The following is a 20,443-nucleotide window of genomic DNA, read 5'->3' on the forward strand; positions in this document are numbered from 1 at the left end:
CGACGTGTGCGCTCCTCTCCGCTCCGCTCCGCTCACTGCGCCCGGACAGCCAGTGTGAATCCTCACAGACTAACACCCGTCATCACTTCCGATCCACCGTTACAAAATAAACCCACGCAACCGATTTCTATCCAGGCGTAAACTGTGCTTTTGGTGTCGCAAAAATATTAGAATAGTGTGTTTTGAATTTGTTTTTTTTAGCGGGTTTTGTTTTTTTCTTTCAAATGCAGTGCATGACGCAGTATGTTCCCTAGTTGTGAATTATTCTACGCCTGATTAACGCCTGCCATGTGTTTCTCTAATGTATTGTTTCTATAGATTGCACTACGCAATCCAGATGTTATTTTTTATGTCCAGTAGGAAATAGAATTGAGATTTTGCTTTGAATGAACATTCACATAACAGCCAGGCGGTGCGCATTTACGCAGGTTGCAGCGCAGCGCAGTCCATCTGCCCGGTCCCATCAGTTTGGATGTGCGCTTCAGGGCTGGTCACAGCAAAGCCGACTGGGGCGCTGTTTCGTTAGACTAATCTCCCTCCATCTCGTCATCCTCGTCCTGAAGAGCATTTCCAAAAAGCCTGCCCTCCTGGGATTTTATATTTTGTATAATCAACTTATTCAGCATGTTCCTAACTTATTATTTCACTCCCAGCGGCCGATTCTCCACACCGAAGAAGTTAGAAGCCCATTCTTGAATTTGCCGTTATTATTTTTCAAGAAGCCCATTGAGTTTAAAGCGCAGATCTTGAATACGTACAGAAATATTCTGTATAGAACATCGAAACGCAGACTCAAAGAATGTAATGTTTCCATTTCTGTTTAAATTTGACAAAAACAAGAAAGACATTATTTATAGATTACTTTTCTAGTAGATGTTCTGACTTTAGTAAAATATCTATTCCTGTTTTCTTCACCGCAACAATGGGAAGCAGTAGCAGCATTAGCACTAGTTTGACAAGCATTTTGTGGCCCAGTTAAAATGTGTGTGCCACCAATGTCTGCTCCTTCTGTTCGTGAACACAGCCTCTGGGGATCACATCACATGCAACAAAGCACCATTCTGTGCACAGCCCCAGTAAATTTAAATACAAACTTCATATAGCTCCTTGAAAAACAATGACAGCTACACGTTTACACTTTTTTTATTATTCAAAAAGAAAGCTGGACAGTAGACCTTAATTATTCACAACTGAATCAGGAAATTCCTGTAATGTCAATGTTGGATATGATAATGAAATGTTAATTCAGTATGTCCCATTGCAAAGGTTTCTCATGGAAAATATGTTCAATGAAATCTCACCATGTTGTGATGTGCAGTGTAGAAAATGCTTAATTTGACGTGTTGCAGACCCCCGGGCCACAGTTTGTCAGCCATGGTCCTGGGGAACCACTGAAACAATTTGTATTTTGATTCAAGATCTGGCCATTTCAATCAATCATGAACCTTGATGAACCACTGCTGATTTCACATTCTTTCATCCATATTCACTTCTGATAAAGCAAAGGAAATACACTGCCGTGGGTTTCTCTTCCAACTGGTGTTTTCAAAATTATTATTCATAAGAATGAGGCTCCACTGATTGTTCCTATGCCATGCGTGATATTTCACTCTAATTGGATTCTGATTAATCTGGATTATATTGAAATTGTCCAAGAGCTGCAATTTTCAAAATTACACTGATTCACTGATAGAAACTGTGATTACATACCTGAGCAACTTCTTGGTGACGAAGGCATGTGTACCATCTGGTTTTCTCATGATAACTTCAGGTCATTAAGAGTGTTGCCTTCAAGAGCATCCTGTTACAATTGATGCAAAAAAGACAAACCTTTTTTTTTTTTTTATTTCCAACTGTTCTTCAACTCTAAGAGAAGAGTAAGACTCAACTTTCAAGGTAATGTCATCTCCCACCGTCCGATACTTATCAGAGTGACCTTGGGTAGTTTCCAAGCTCCTCGTCATGAATCATGAAAGATATCAAGTGTCGTGTGGTTTAATGTAGATAGAGACCTCCACCTGCATGCACTTGGTCAAGACTAATAAATCATCGATGGTGGCCATAGTGAAATCTGCTATCATGTTAATGAGATGTCACCCTTTCCTCTATCATCACGGCGAGGTCCATTGTTTCACGTCTCCAGACTGTGTCGGTTCTTATGCTGTATCACACCAATTCTATTTTACACTAATCTCAAGTATTATTTCTTTTATATTGTTTTGTCTTCTGTGTCGGGTTAGAATATATAACTGCAGGCTGAGAGACAGAAAACAGTCACAACACATTATTGGAAAAGCATATTTTGCAGCAACAGACAAGATTAACAGGATCAATATTAAAAGAGAAACACGACATCTTATTAGATGAGTCTATACTTTAGAAAGAGAGAAAAATAACAACAACTGAGAGGTGATAAGAGAGAATCGGCCATCAGCACCAAAACTGAGTGGTAAATCTGTCGAGGCTCTTTGACCTCCTTCCAGTCTCTGCTGCCAGCCTACACACGGAAGACAACAGCAACAACTGTATTCTGTAAATCCCCCACGTGTCTACATCTGAACCTCGCCAAAGCCGGTCCTTCGAACTCGACTTCTCTCGCCTCTTGTGCCCTTGTCTCTCCCTCCGTTTGTTGAGAGGTTGAGAACAGTGAATCCTCCTCAGCTCACATCCATCCTCATTTAGACCATGGGGACCCATTTAGGATGAGCAACGGGCTGGAAAACACAGTGACCTTCTCATATTTGACTCATTTACTCCTGTTTTTTATTCCAACCACTAAAGACTTTCCCCATGTTTTCATTTCTTGCAATATTTTTTTTTTTTCGGTGAGCAGAATCTGTCTTGTTTACAAAACGATTCTTTTATCGTTTACTCAAATAGACCAACAGTTAAAGCACCTTTAGGACACAGAAATAGTTTCAAATTGAATCTTAACAGGTGAAGAATCTATGAGTCGCACATGAGCCTGTATTACTGCATGAGGTTTTTTCTTTCTTTTTTTTTAACCCATCATGCCCTCAGCATTTTCATAAGCATGATTTTAATGAGGTTAACCTCTTTAAAGCAGCAGATAAGGGGATAACCACTTTCTTCTCTCTTGCCTCTCTCTGTTTCCATCATTATGCTCCCCCTGCATTCCCTCTGTCTCACAGTGCGAGGAGAGGTTTTTCATATCCACTCGCTCCCTCTCTCATCTCCCATGTCTCCAGGTTCTCGTGCTCTCTTTCCCAATCAGACTGCTTGAGTCGTGTTCAAGGCATCTCTCTTTCTCTCTGCACTCGCCACATAGGCAGCCTCACAAAGGCCTAGGGCGGAGACGGAGAGAATGAGGAAAGAGGTGGTGATGGTGGTGGTTGGAGGTGGGGGTGCGGGGGCAGAGGTGGAGGTGGTGAGGTGGCACAGAGCAGGATGGAAGCAGCGAGATAGTAAAGGAGATGGATGAAGAAAGTAGGAGAGACAGAGAGCGAGGGGCAGATTGAGACAGTAAGGAAGGCAAGCAACACTAAATTAGATGCTCTTGGAGAAGAGACAGTGAATTAATTCCAAAGAGAATATTGCATTGTGTCTTCTTTTCCTTTCCTCTCTAAGCACTGGGACACAGAGTGGAGTTATGCTCCCCCAGCAGGCCTCTCTGTTTCTCTCTTCTGTTCGTCCCCAGCTGCTGATACCATAGGCACATGCTCAGTTCTTCCCCTTTCTTTGTCGTTCTGCTTATTATTACACTTTAGTTTTTCATGTGGCAAACATACTGAGTGCTAAAATCACAACCGAAAATTAGTTTTTGATTGGGCTTTTTGTGACTGAGCAATGATCGGCCCATTGACTATGAAACTGCTTTGAGCATTTGAGTATTTTGTCACTGACGATCAGTCAAATAGCATCATTTATATATAGTGGTACTCTGTGTTTTACCTCTCAGTAATTAAAATAAAAGAAAGAAAACATTGATTCAAATCCTGCAGTCACATCAAACGTGTTTCTACATTTTGTACTTTTACAATGGCACAGATTGATTTTGTTTCAATTTCCAGAGTGAATGAACTATGCTAGATTGCTTTGCAAAGACCTTCTTCCATAACTTGCGCCAACTGTGTGACCATAATAACAATGATCTGCCACTGTGCAACCCATCCCATCTGTTTCCATGAAGGAAAAAAAAAAGTCTAAGGCAACAATCTGGTTGCTGCTGAGGCTTTTGCTCGGCTCCCCACATCCGGAAACTTGCATTTCATCATATTTGACTGGGTTTCAAAGTAGGCAGCTATGTTCCACATGCATTTTCCTCAGTTTGTGCTTAAAAACATGACACAGCGATTGATATCAGGATTCACTAAATAAAAAACACAACCTTTCACACTAACCCAGACTTTCCTCCTTTCAGCTTGCAGCCAGACAACCAACTCTTGGCAGAGCTGACCGAGATTTGAAAGCAAAACACAAATGTAAGTCAATGCTGTATTTCCTGAGTCCTTCTAAGTCCTTAATTAAATGCAATGGTTTGGTTGGAAAGTAATTCTTTTTTAGATAGGCATACTAATAATCACCAAATTTGTGGTGTGAATTCAAATGTGTAATATAGTTTTCATTCTGGTTTCAGAAAAAGCTCTTTTTAGCCAAACTCAAAACAAAAGAGTCCTGGTTTAGGACACCCGGGATGTTGTTTTTTTTTTTCATTTTACTTGGAATTTTAGTTTCTGACAGATTTGTTTATTTAAAACACCAGGGTTCAGATAAGAGTACAATGCATTTCAAAGTAGTCTCAACATATTTTGGATGTAGAGCAGAAGAACTCAAGGGGAGTATTTGACCAACTTACAAGTCCATTCAAAGACTGGGTAAATATTTCTCCTCTGGCTGCGGACTGGTAGCCTACTCTGTGTTTGCACAAGAGGTGGTGAACCAGCATTGTCATAGGTCACCTGCATTTTGGAAATATGCAGAGCCCCATCACTGTAGTCAAATAAAGAAACCCACAACAAGAGCCAGAGTGTAATCATATGGTTCAGGACACATTTATCAGTCAATAGCACAAATGCAATGTGAGCTGGTAGGTGCTGGGCACATAATGATTAATTAATTCAAACAGAAATATTTTGTCAGCGAGACATGAGACAAACAGCTGAAAAATTGCAGCTGAAACACTGTAAACACACTTCAGGAAGCCTTTATAGAGACCCAGCTTAGTGCATATGGTGCAATCATGGCTACAAACCTGCTACAACTGTGCAAAACAGCCGTTATTTAAGAAAAGACAAATGTTGAGATCTGGGTATGTAACAAAATAGGTCTGATCTTATCCTGAAGACCTCTGCAACTCATTTTCCACACCACAATGCCACATATCAACAAAGGCAAACGACCTCGAAAGACTATATTTCTCGAGCAAAAATCAATATACTGTTCACCTGCATGAGACAGCAGGATTTATAATGTAACACTGTGAGTTACGACCGGATCCTCCCACCCTCCACCTTCACCACCTTGCTCATCAAAGACTTGAGTAAAGGCATGATATCCTTCTAGCTATAATCTCGCCACACATTTCTTCCTCCTGTCATCCATCTATCGTTTAACTTCAAGAATCAGAAGCAGAAAACCCACAAATAGCTATTATACAAGCTGGAATTTGTCTTTGCAGTAAACTTGTTTAGCAAGGATCTTGAGTGAATTTAGTTAATTGCGACTTGTTTGGTTTGATCCGATTACCATTATGATCAATCAGCTCTTTACTGCTGGCAGGTTGATCAAAGCAGCAGCCATGGTATATTGAGCTGTTTGGCACTGTTCTGCTTTGCATCTTTTCAGCCTTCTACGGGAATAAATGCACGCAATTGGAGTTCGATTAAAGTGGCATTCACTCAATAACCGCGATGCGTTCATTTGATATACCATTACTGTTCTGTTTGGAAACAGGAAGACAAATTTACCTATCCATTATCCCTCTTGACATGAATGATTAAAGACAGTATTTTTCAGTGTCGGGAGTGATGATAAATCTTGTTTGAAGTTTGCGTCTCAGCAATAAAGGCGGCCCTTGTTTGCCCTCAGCTCTAACCTCAGTCTAGACAAACCTCTTAAACTCTATTCAACCAAAACCAAACATAACTTGAGGAGGCATGAGTCATAAAGACATTTCTTTTTCTCCATTTTGATTTTCCTAATGTGAGATTTATTTTTTGTTCTCTGTACAGTTCTCATCTTGAGGACACAAACACATGGTTAGTTCCCTCTTTTTGAAGAGTGAAAGCAGATTTTTATTTTTTATTTTTCGCCCAAGGAAAAGAATCTGTTGAAGGAATCATTTATCTCTGCTACAGTAGAGCCCGAAATAAAATGTATCAGTGGTAATATGTGAAGGGTGATGGTAAAGGTATTTGGGTACAAAAGCATCATGCTTCAGTGAGCTGCTTATGAAACCATTTACTGAGGTTACTTTATGGTGTCGGTTCCATTCGGATCCAGAGTATGTATTTACTGACGCCAAGAAGCTGCACACAAAAGGCCTTTAGAAATGAAAAGAATTTGTATTTGGGTGTTTGTGCCTTGTTGGTAGGCATATTTGGATTATTTGTGTATGATTGTCCAATCAGGTCAAATAGATAACAAAACTCTGGAGTGCCACAACAATTGATGTGGACTGCAAAACATCCTTGAAAAAAAGCTGATCAAACATTATTCTGCCTAAACTAGCTATGTCTAATTCAGTTCCATACATAATACAATTTTCTGATCGTATTACCGTATCTGAGTCTTTCATGGTTGATGTAGATGTAATTTGACAGATCAGTACAGTGTGCAATTAATTAATAACTTTTGGGGAAAATCCTTCTTGCTTCCCTTAACAAAAGTTAGATAACAAGATTGAAGTTCTCTGTATGCTGTATGCGGAGACACTCAGCTTGACATAAACTTGAGACAGACAAGAAACGATTCCATTCAGACTGAAAAAACTAACATTGGTCCAAATATCATACTGTAGCTCCATTAATCATGCAGAAAAGTAACTATATTGGATTGTTATACTTTACTCCTATGACAATAACAGTCCTAAAAACGTCTTTGATAAAAGAAAAGACCAAGTTGTCCTTTGAATCTCACCCAATATTTTCAAATATAAACTTCTGTCTTGCATTGTATCCTGAATGTTGTGGCAGTAGTCCACATTTTGGTATTTCTTTTATAATTTAGAGACTCACTCACACTGTGGTATTTCTATTTATAGACCCGGTGAGCTGGGCTGGTTAACACTTTGAAAAATAGACAATAGCCAAGTTTGTGTTGTGTGAAAATTGACTCATTCACTTCATCCATATTCAGTGATATTTTAAACATTTGAGTATGTGTTCTTGCCATTCGAGCACTCATGAAATGTTGTCTTTTTGTTTGTTTTCTTTCCCCAGTATCCCAACCACGATAATACATCTTAAGCCAAATGACATGCAGTCACTCTGTGGGTGGAAAAGGAGGTGATGAAAGAGAGAAACAAGAGGTGACACTTTACATCAATCCTCCATTTATAGAGAGCAAAAAACTCTGTTGACTCACTCATATGTGTGAAAACTTTTCTCCCGCTGAGCTGAATCATTCAATAACTGTTCACACACTGTAATGACAGCAAGTCATGGGTTCCTAATGTCAGTTTGACTGTCATTTCAACTGTATTGTTGTTTCATCCAAAATGAGGTTAAAACAACGTAAACATTGAGCAACAATAGCTAACATACTATAATAAATATGTTAATAATTGAGAAGACAACAGATGTTTTAAAGGAGAAACAGGAAGGGAATTTTATTTTCTATTTTGCCACTGCCATGCTTTTCCAACTCATTTATATTGAAAGAAAGCAGCTGGGTATGTTCGACAATTCGATGCCCTTGTATCAGTAAGCTACAGAGACTTCCCTTTTACTGGTATTGATAGAAGACAGAGCCCTGGAGACCAGAAACCACAAATTCCTGTCTTTTCATGCTCTGTGACCAATCAGAACAGAAATTAACCATTTTATTTACGTTTCCGGGCTTATAAGACAATTTCATTTCAAACCAATGTGAAAAAATGCAACCATCTGAAATTGTGCACTCTGAATGTATTTTTAGAGAGGCAGCGGGAAAGTAAATGTTTAGGACTAATTCCTGCAGCGCAATTGACTTCACTGGCAAAACCTATTAAATGATCGATAAGTTAAGCGGAGTTAGGATGGCCACTGACATGACTGCACCATTGGTCCCTGGGTGACGATCAATAAATCGACCCTGCTTGTGGATACTGTCCCCCTCTTCCTCCAGCATCACACACTCTCAGACTGAACACTGTAATGCCATCGCTGTCAGGGAATCTTTGCGTCTCTTCGCACCCAGTAAAGCTCATAACTGTAATGTTTATGCACCCCAACTGCAGCACGTAAATAATTCAGAGGCTGTGCGAGGGATTGTCTTGGCTGCGACTGTGTCAAGCAGTGAGAAACTCTCCGTTTGGCAATGGAGGATTTTCAATTTTCTCATCCCAGGCTTTACAAAGCGGTACACTTGACATTTTTTCATTCCAATTCAACAGCCATCTTAGAGCAGAAAAAAAATGTTTTTGTTTCCTTTAGAGGACTGCAAAACAGCTGCGGGAATTGGGGGTAGCTGCAGGGTAATTAGTACATTGCTCGTGGAAGTGAAGCTGGCAATCCACTTCCCCTCATCGATAAGGAGATTTTAGTCTTTTATGAAAAATGCCAAGTTGCAATGGCAAGACTAATATTTCTAATGAAGTTGGATATCTTCCTGCTGGGCTTGAGCTCGCCACTGCAGTAAAAAACAATGTGGACTCAAACTTAATTTATGACTCTTCATATCCACTGCGAGAGCTTTAATGTACCAAACACAGTAAATGCTTTCATGTCACAGCTATTGTGAATGACAATCGTAATTTCTTGTCATGGATCAAACTAGAGGCCTCAAATTTGTTTTTAAAGATGTGTATTTTGTTTGACCAAAATAGGCTCATAAACGAATGTGTATTTGCAATAAAATACAAGCTAAAGACAAAGAAGGGTTCAAGTAGATGCAACACAACAGCACACATATCATGGCTGACACACCATTACCATAAATTGTGGGGAGAACGCACACAATTACACTGCACTAGGAACCTTAAAACATCTCATAAATTGGCCTCTTTAATTTAAAAGAACGGAGAGGAATAATCCATCAGTTATAACAATAATAATACTTTTAATAGAACCAATTTCTGAATGGAGAATTATGTCAGTAAACATTCTTAATTCACTTATAGCAAATACACATCACATTAAAGTTTTTTTTTTTTTTTAGGTTTTTTTTAATAACTGGTGTGGAATCTACATCTCTCACTTTGTTTAGTTTAGACTCAACAGCATTGTGCTTTGGAACAGGACTATGCTTTGGCATTGTCCTGCAAAACTCAGAAACTGCAGCTGCTTGATTTAACACTGGGGATTTGTATTGATATTTGCATCCAGGTTGTGAGGGATCATTTTGCAAGGCCACACACATTAACTAACGTGAGTCAAAGCCAGTCCAACAGGAAGAAGAACCTCAGCCGAGAAAAGGTCTCTCCTTAGTCCCCACGACTACCACCCACGTAGGTCTCCATAGAAACCGTGAATCTCAAGGGGCGTGTATGAAGCAAACAAGACAAACAATTCCATAGCAGCAGTTTTGTTCTGCATCTTGACCACAGTTAATTATACACGTGTGGTTTACACACTTTTCCATACGGATGGTCTTTACATTCATTTTCATATTCCTTCAGAGAAAAGTGTCAAAGAGTCAGAGAGAAGTAAACAACTGCCCCACATATTCATGCAAACACACATGCACACACGTACATACACGTATAAGCATGTGATCCAGTTCTTGGTTGGTAAGGAGTACAAATGAGATACTTCTGATATATATGTGTTGACAACTTTCTAACAGGAGATAAGAAGATGTAATAAACTCAGTTCCGTTATAAACGGTGCTCAGTCTCTTCAACACATGCTAATGGTTTATAGAAACTGTTAACACGTCATTTATACAAGACATCAGTTTATTAGTGATAATTCCAATATTCCTTAAAATACCCGTGCGTAGTACATGCAGAAACCCTGATAACTGTTGAAGAAATCTCATTTGATTAAACATGCAATTCTGAACTTTCCCTTTGACCACTGGGATTATTTACAAAAATACTGTTAATATGCCCTTATGTTATTTTTTCTGCTCTTGACATATAAGACATACGTTGTAGATCACCTACAACAGCATTTTCCAGTGATCCAAGGCACTGCAATTGATGTCTGACTGCACAGTGTTATTCACAGTACATTTGGACAGGTGAGCTCAATGTAACTGTTTTTAGAGATCACCAAAATTTAAAAAATGGCAGTGGGTAATTTAGATCTTTGTGAGATTTTTATTTTACTGATATATAAAAATTTTATGTAAAAAAAAACCAACCCAAAAAAACAAGTGCCCCACTGAATCATGCTTAGTTGTGTTTCAACTGAAGTGAGAGCAGACAGCATTAAAAGCACTAAAGAATTTAGACATGAAGAAAGTAGGACGGACATATTTACAAGAGGTAAAAATGGATGAGCACTAACCTGAGACAAGCCTGAGACTGCTTGCAACAAAACTACTCTTGTTCCACATGTTTGGACCTCTCCCTTATTTTCCATTGATCTGCTGGCAGCGCACCATGAACACAAGCCTTTGGTGAGTTTCTCTTTCTGAAGAGTTTCAGCTGTTTTCCATTCAAGGCAAAGTCAACTATTTACAAGATCCTTTGCTTTTGGTGTCTTATGTGAGGCTGTCATTTGTGTTTGTATTTACGAACATAACCACACTGTCATTGTGAGTGCACGTAAGCTTTTAATTGCACAAAGGAAGAAAATGAGAACTTTTACAAATGATGGTTTTCTGACAGAATTACACATGTCACTTTGAGATTGGACATGAGTATGTAGAACCGAGTCCCAAAATATTTTATGAGGAAAAAAACAAATTCCCCTGTTTAACAGACTGTCATCACAACAAACTATCCTGTTTTCCTGTCTACTCTGAACTTTGAATGTTTTATCAAGAATAAAGCATTTTTCATGAAGTTTGATTCTTGTTTTCGGAACCTTGATTTCTTTTTTGTCTCGCTTCAGCTTCACTCATACCCACAATCAATGCCTCCATGCTGATCTAAAGGATTCAATAGACTAGGATTTCAGAAAGCATAAAAGTGAATGACTTGACAAACTGTGCAATGTGGATTTCATAAACTTTGGCATGACAACATACTTCAGGTAATGTCCACTGACATAGAGTGACACCAGCTGCAACACACAATAACATTGTGACATCATAATGTTTGGGCCATGGCAGGAGCTGGATGATACCGTGGGAAAACCAGGCGGTCTGTTTTGTAAGTACACAAACTTTCTTTTTTATTTAATTTTTTTAATTTTCTTTTCCCCTTAACTTTCTTTATAATATGTCATCTTGTTTGGTTTCAGTGCCGGTGTCATGTTCACCGCTGTATCATATTCCATTGCATATTGATTGGTTGACGAGTAGCTGTAGCTGGTACCCGTACAGTGTAATGAGTGGGCTGCTGTGAGATTTTTGACAAGGTTGCGCGACTGATATCAGCCATGTGCAAAACCTGTTGACCCGTGCCACACAAGAGCACAGATTTTATACCAAGATCATAGATAATTTATCTGCCAAATGAGCTGACTAAAATTAGAATCTGAAGCTGCTGAAATAGAGCAAACTACTTAAAATGCTCGTTGCTGTTTTCTCATGGCTCTGATCTCTAAGATAGATCCTTTTCATGTTGTGGGTCAGACAGAACATAGAAGTATGTATCTTATGTTCAAAATACCAAGCTTTGTTAGGTATCTTCCACCTAACAGACCTTAGGTTTCAGATGACTACTCTAATGTGAGAAGCTACTCAAAGTTTCAAGTTTATCTGAGGTAAGAATGAAACTATGTCTTGACAAAGACACTCTCCAGTCCACCTGGTCTTTTGTTTGACTGATGTCTTCCCTGTGGTGTCACAAGAAAAGCATGAATGATCAAAGGCTCCTCCGGCAGTTTAGGTTATTCCCACCTGGAGCATCATTCTTTCATGATACAAGCATGTAATACGAACTCAAATGTCATCATGCGGTTAATGTGAAGCATGTGTATGAGTGTGACAATGACTGAAAGGTGTATTTGGATAATACTCTTTGCTAAAATGTTTGTATTTCTCCATAGAGATATTAGAAGTTTTTTAATTATGTATTTCACATGACATGACTAAACAATAGAGTCCTTTGTAATTGCAAAATGCCCAAGCAGAATACAGTAAATACATGAGGAATTTATGAATGAATAATTAAGAAAACCAACCAAAATTTGTCAATGTCATGTAGAACATTGTTTTGTTTTTCCATTTTGGAAAATGTTAAATAAAGTAACCAATCAGCCCTGACTTGTTGAGGCTGCGGTATCTGTCACCCATGTTAGCAGGAAATCTTTTAAGTTCTGTAGGTTACAAGGGGCACCATTTCCATCAATGAGCCAGGGTTTCCCAAGACCTTTGTCACTGGTTTTCCTTTCTCCAACTACTTTTGACATAGAACTGACCACAAGGCAACCCAATGCGAGCACAATCTCTTCAGATGCTGTCAAAACTATTTAGCCTAAATAAAACCCTTTACTCTTGCTTACTCTAACCGCCAATTTTCCCAACTTCATATACTGAACATACCCTACACACTACCAGGTAAATACTGCTGGTATACTTTCATGGCACCTCTGCATCATCATCATGTTATAATTGATAAGTGTAACTAGAATTTTGTGAGACAAAGCCAAATCTGAGAAGTCTGGGTTTTTGACACGCTAAGAAAGGTTTATTGACAATTACAGAGAATACAAACAAACCAGCTTGCTGAGAGAAAAGCGGTCTCTTGATTTAAATCAAGGCAACAGTCCCCAGAATATCATCTGTAATTTTTTTTTTATTGCTGGTGGTCTGAGGACGTCTACTAATCACAGTTTATGGTGCTTCATAAAGTCATCAAATGTCAGGGCAGTTTGACCCTTGTGACAGTGGCGGCTCTCAACAAGATTGAAATGCAAATATTGTATATCAGTAACTATCAAGAGTGAAAATAAAGAAGGTTTTGATTAAATACATTAAAGCCTGTTTGCAGGTCTTCAAGATTTCTCTAGCATGTGCAACCCCCCCCCCCCCCCCCCCCCCAAAAACAAAATACAAAGACATTGATGTTTTGATAGCAAAACTAGAATTACCTCCACTCAGTTGTTTATCTCTGTCAAGCAGAAGAGTAGCAGTAGATATTGATTTCTATCCAGACGCATTCAGTGAATGCAATGAAAACTGTTAAGGAATTTACAAAGTATCAAGGGCGTGTTTCGGTGGAAAAATCCACGACTATATTGAGAGAAAATATGTTTTCACAGAGACGTAGGTATAAAGATATAAATGTAGTCCTTCATGGATAATCCTCCTCAATGTTCATGAGAAACTGTGGCATATTTTGTGTTTACTCTCTTTATTAAAGCCTAATCTTTTGGGAGGTCAATATAATGGAAAAAGCAAGATTACAAGTGAAGATGTGTCCCAAATTTGAAAAGATTGAAACAAGGCCATCTGGAGATATTCACAGGAATGGGATACAAATAAAGTCAATATAGCCTGAAGGACATCTTCTGTATAAAGTATAAAATGTTTTGGGGTTTTTTTTGAGACGGGGTAATTTAACTGGGGCCAGGTGGGAGCTGGACCTCCCCCAGATGGAGGAGTTTAAGTATCTCTGGGTCTTTTTCAAGAGTGATGGGAGAAAGAATTGTGAGATCTGCAACAGGTTTGGACAGGTGGCTCCACTAACGCAGTCACTGCACTGGGCCGTTGTGGTGAAGGAGTTCTGCCATAAAGCAAAGCTCTCTGTTTACGGGTCAGTCTACATCCCGACCCTCACCTACAGCATTACTCTTTGTAATAGTGTGAGGAGCTCAGCCATTTGGGAGAGAGTCCTCCACATTGAGAGGAGCCACTTGAGGTGGTTCGGGCATCTGATTAGGATGCACTCTGGTCGTCTCCCTTTAGAGGTCTACCAGGCATGTCCTACTTGGAGGAGGCCCAGAGGTCGGTGCAGGAATCGCTGGAGAGATTATATATCTGGTTATGCCTGGGAGAAACTTGGGGTCCCCCGAGAAGAGCTGGAGGAAGTTGCAGGGGACGGGGATGCTCTCTATACTGCCACCACCACCACAAACGGACTAAGCAGAAAAGTTGGACGGATGGAAATTTAAAGAAAAAGCTATTGTACTCACAAACACTAGACCAACAATAGTCTCACCATTGACTTGTAGCATATAAATTCCAACTAGTTCACTCTTTGAACAGACTGAACATGTGTGCTCGTGTTGAACAAAATAACTTCAAGGATTCCCTGAGCTATTATGTTAAAACAGAATGTAACACAATAAACAGATGATGCCAAAACACCATGTTCCCACTTGTCTTCAGCTGTTGCTGAAAGAGGAACAAAAAGTTTTGGGGAAAAAAACAAGCCCATTTGTTGTTACTGCTTAGTTACAATGGCTTGAACTTAGAATGATTAATGAGCATTACTGTGCAACTTACTAGAATTACTGGAAATTAGTACTTGATTGAATTTAAAAATACACGGAAACCCAGTGTCCAGTGCTCATGTTTGGTAGCATGCTAACATATCAATAAACCATACCCTGTCCAATGAGGGGCAAAAGAGGGCTTCACCCTCACAGTTTTATTTTAGCCTCTCCCAGCATTTATTCATTTGAACTCCCATAAACCGATATATATATATTTACCTGCTTACTGACAAGTAACTATATTGAGCTGCAATTTTAGCACCATGAACAGTAAACGAATCATTAATGATAAATTACCTATTCAAAATGTTGACATCCCCTTTGGAATATTCTGGAGTTGGAATCACTACACTAACCAGTAAATACTACAGTTGATATTACATTTTCCATTAAAATCTGAATGACTAAATTCCTACAGGGTTTGTGAAATAATAATAACTATATATAATCATAATGATTTCATTGTATTTGCTCAAGTTACACTTTTCTTGAGCGAAATACAGTGCGCAATGGACACATGTGCTTTATTGTCTTGTCTTTATATGTTTGGGAATAAAGTAATGAAAAGTGCTATGTTACATTACTTGAATTTTTTGGGCAGTTAGACTAAGTTACTGATTACATTCTTCAAGAGGTAACTTGTAAATATAAATATTACATTCTCACAGTAATCCTCCCAAGATTGTTCAAGGCCATGGCCCAGAACAAACTGTGGGAATGTTCATGGCAGAAGAAGAAGATCATGAATTCAAGGGGGTTGAGATGATCTGTCTTCACAGGGCGGTGGGTGCCATTCCACATCAAAGTAAGGACCGGCCACCCCGGAGAGATTCAAAGTCAAACTCCTACTCCATATTGAGAACAGCCACTTGAAGTGGTTCAGACATCTGATCAAGGTGTCCTTTGGAGGTCTAACAGGCCGATTCAACGAGGAGGAAGCCTCTGGACAGCTTCCGAGCAAGATTATATGTATTAGTGGGTGTTAGAGAGGCTTGGTGTCCATCCAACAGAGCTGGGAAAGATGTGAGAGAAATGTTTGCGTGTGGGTTTATTTGATCTCCATGCTGCCACTCCAACCCCATGTGGACCAATGAGGATACAGAACGTTAGTTATGGTTGTCATTTTTGAATGATGTACCAGTAAATGACGAAAATAGTTGAATAGTGACCAGTCACAGTTTCAGGCAAAGTTAAAGCCAACAGTTTGATCAGTGAGCAGGATAGAGAGAGTCAAATCGAGTCGAGTCAAGACAAGTTTTATTGACAAGCACAATTAAACAACTCTTGTTGACCAAAGTGTTACACAGATTATTCAAGGATGTAATACATCCATCCATCTTCTAGGGCCGTGGAGTACTTGAGCCAATCTCTGCTGTCTACAGAGTGCCAAACACTGCTCCATCCCAGATGTAAAACTAGAGAATAATTAATTAAATTCATGCATATTTCACATATTGTGTTGCACAAAAAAAAAAAAAATACAATACACTATGATAAACCTGAATTAAGTCAATGTGATAAAATGGCATAACATTTTGCAATAGTATGTAATGTGAAATACAGTAGTATGAATTCAGCTGGGGCCAAAGCCCAGTTCCTCATCTGGCTGTCCCAAACCTTTAGGGAAGCAACAGAAACCTCTCCACCATCACACGTTTTCATCAACTTACTCTGTGGGATGTACAAGAGCAGTTTGTTGGCTGGCCTCAGTGCTCTGGGTGTAAACCGGTATCTGATTTCAGACTTCAAAAACCATTGCTAAAATCTTGAACAGAATTCTACTATTGACTATAATCCAGTAAAATGGGGTATATACGTTTAATATGGTAGTGTTGCATCCTTCTCGTTAACAATTTTGTATAGCTTGCAGGCAGCAGAATATACCCTGACCCGGTTTATGTACACACAGAGTTTCTGTACTTTTGGCTGGATGTTACAAATGTATGGATGACCGTCTCATAATAATTACAGGGAAAATACACTTTTATCTTAACACGACAAACATTGTCTTCAAGACTGAGCTGATCTGCTTATCAAATCTGAGAAGAAAAAATAAACTACTCCATGGTTTTTATGAAGTGGGTAACAGTATGATGCTTAGGATCCAATGGCACTTGCATAACCATCAGATTTGATGGGCCAAAGAAAATAAATTCAGTTTGTTTTTTTATTAACTTGTGATGTCTAACAGAGCTGTAACACAGGAAGGATTAACAGATTGTATTGAGGAATTAATGAATGTTATCTATAAAATAATGAAAGGCTAAAGAAAAAACAAGTTATAGAAACCCTAGTAGTTATAATTTTATCACAACTTTTATATTAGCAATTAGTCACTAGTGCGTACCTCCTAAAAACAGTGTCATTACAGTAACATGTTACAAAGTAACACGTTATACAAATACTGTATAACAGGTTTAGAGAAGTAAGATATTTTTTAATTGATTCCAAATTTCTGGTTATGAATAAATGATAAATATCTTGCGAGACCCAAGAAAACAACATATTAATGGAGGTGCTTTTTACCCATAAGGCAATTTCTAAGCACATTGCAGGTAGGGAGGAGTGCTTTGGACTTTTCCTTCTTTTGTGTCAGGTCATGTTACATCCCTGTGCAGTTTGTCTTACTCATAATCAGGGCCAGAACTAAAAAACAAAAACTCAAATATCTTGTACATTCTGTGTGTATCACCGACATTTACAAATATGATCTTGGATTATAAGTTCAGCAAGAACGTAACTTATTTTAACTGATCTGAAGCCAAATAAGATTGTAGTTAAGCTAAAAAAAAAAAAAAGTTCACACTCCATGTAAGAAGCTTTCATTAGAATGAATGAACATCAACGTTTGAGGACCTCATTCATTTTATAACACCTGCATGTATCAGTTTGATACTCAAACCCACGATGCGATCAGGCAGCAAAGTCTGAATACTGATTCAAGGATGCTCATCGGGGGAATGAAGTGGTACTTGTGACTGAGTGCCACTTCTAAACCTGGAAGCTGGTGTTTTCCTGTCCACTTCATCGTCAGCATGGGTGGCTCATTTCCAAGCAGTCTGCATGCATAATATCACATCCCCACCAAGTGTGTTGGAAAATTCAACTTCTATTTGCCGCCTCTGACACAGACTGATAAGTCACTATGTCCTGTCACATTTGCGTAGGTGTCATATGGCAGTTGCTTTTTCGCCCGAAAACATGTTAACGATAGGAGCCACAGCCAGACCCTTAAACTTAAATGGTCATGTGAAAACTGAGTGGATGTGCAATTCTACCTCTTATACTTATCAATATTTAGCTCTCTACTGTTAATGCACTTTGCAAAAAGTTTTTTTTCCTTCTTTTTTTAATTGCATTTTTATCATACTAAGTGCCAGCTATGCCTTTTGGGGTTTGGGACTTGGGGTCTTACATTGCTCTGAGCTTGTTGGGGTACAAGACAACCTGAAAATAGGTGGTGCCACGGAGGCTTAATTCCCTGTGGCAGTACAAGACAGATTACTGTGGTATATGTAGTGCTGGTATAATTTAATAGAGATGGAATGCCTTTAACTCAAATTAAATAAATGTAAAATGTACAACTTGTCATTTTGGAACTAAAAATGGCTGTGAACATCCATCCAAGCTGCTTCCAAAATGGACTGTTTTGATCAATTTCAGCATCTTAAACTGTTGGTAGATGCTAATTAGATTTTGCTTTAAAAAAAAAAAAAAATCAATAAATAAATATATGTAAAGTATCAACGATGATGGTGTTTTTTTTTTTTTATCTCCAATTTAAAACAACAGATGCACAGTAATCTCAGAAGCCAGTAATGTTATGTAGGAATTGAGTTTTGTGGAGGTTTTAGCTTTTTTCCCCCCAAAACAGAATCTTCTGTATGCTTTAGGATACGGTTGCAGAATGTTGCGTTTGCATGCATCTGCAGGGGGGTTTGTTGACATAAACCTTACAAGAAATCTGCGCAGCTCTGAAGAAAAACTCCATTCCTGCTCTGTCGAGACCTTCAAGGACTGCACACGGTATCACTTATATTGAACGCATGGGCAATCCTGATTTTGCTGCAATCAGGAGGAACGAGCGCATGACAGATGAGTTATTTATGAGAAATGTCAGAGGAGCTTATCATAATGCTACCAACTGGCGTTGCAGACCTGAAGAGATTCTAGAGCTTGCCGAGTTTAAATGACTTAAACTAAAAACCCTTTAACCAGATTACATGCGACTATGACTCTTAATGTACTACTGAAGTTTTCCTACATGATAATATTACTTCATGCATGGAGGAAAAGGAGCATTTTCACAAAGTCACAAATTTTGCTAGTTAGCATTTCAAAAGACAGACTGTCAAGAACGCATGCAACAATATGTTTGCCATAATGTCAAATTATGCCTCTAAAGTACTCGGTTGCAAATACCACAGATAATTGCCTTTTTAAAATGCCATACAAGGAAGCTCTGCTTACAGTAACACACACTGCCTCACAGTGATTCGCTCTGGTTTTATGCTAAATAACTATAAACTGCATCGTCTGTTGTTTACTTCATCCTAACTGCCTTAATTTGTTCACTTCAAGCCAGGGTTGCAAAAGTCACTTAAACAATAAAATAAGACTGTGCCCCTGCAGTCCCAGTTTTACATGTAATTACAGCATGCTGGTGGAAAGGAACCAAACCTTCATGGAGCATAAAGCCAATGGCTGCAAGCCAATGTCACAGAGGAACAACACATGGTGTAATGTAATTGCCAAGTTGTGTTAAACACAACTTAAATCACTCGGAGCTACAAAGAAGTTTTCACACAGGTTTAATAAATTCTGTCTCAGAAACCCATGGACTCTCACAGAGTCCGTGTGCAAATCTTACAAATTGTTTTACTTTACCAGGCAGAGTATTTCACAACTTGTTGATGGAAGCACTTCATAATATCATCATCAGTGTCTTCATGCATTAGACCTTGAAGTTGACATGACATTGACACCAGACAATTTCTTTCTTTTTTTTTCCATTTTCTTTTTTAAAACAGTATGTAAATGTCTTTCCTCTATATGAGCTGCGTTTTGCCTTTGTTCTCATTTTGCACTCCGCACTCACAGCTTCTCACTCTGGGGGCCGCATGCAAACAACACAACAAACCGGCGTCAGGAGAGATATTGCTGATGATAAGAACAGTGTCCCTGTGTGTGTGTGTGTGTGTGTGTGTGTGTGTGTGTGTGTGTGTGTGTGTGTGTGTGTGTGTGTGTGTGTGTGTGTGTGTGTGTGTGTGTGTGTGTGTGTGTGTGTGTGTGCGTGTGTACCTTTGACATTTCCTTCTGCAAGAGAAAGTGTGACAAAATACAGTGTCGATGCCCTGCTGTGCATTAAGCCTTCTCTAAATTACAGTATGTGTACAGATGAGCAGAAGTGTGTATGCAGAGTCTTCCATACATCCTGCTTACTGTTCTGTGTGTTGGTATCAAGACAAATTACCAGCTCTTGATTGTTTGTTAAGACATCTTGCATATTGCCTAGTATATGATTATATCACCAAATCCATGTTATTCAAAGTAAATCACTCATTTATTATACATTAAGTTAACAATACCAGCTTGTCATGTATCTAGTTTAGTGCCAATAATGAATGTACTACAATCATGTATTCATTGTGGTCACATTTTCTGAGTTTTGTACAATTCTTAACACATTTTTCACAAACAGGAGAACTTTTTTTTTCCTCCAAAAAGCATCATTAATGTAGTCAAAACCAGGAGGGAAAAAAACGGATAAGGAAAGATGATACCCTGCA

This window comes from Blennius ocellaris, assembly GCF_963422515.1.
Source record: "Blennius ocellaris genome assembly, chromosome: 7".
Taxonomy (NCBI): domain Eukaryota; kingdom Metazoa; phylum Chordata; class Actinopteri; order Blenniiformes; family Blenniidae; genus Blennius; species Blennius ocellaris.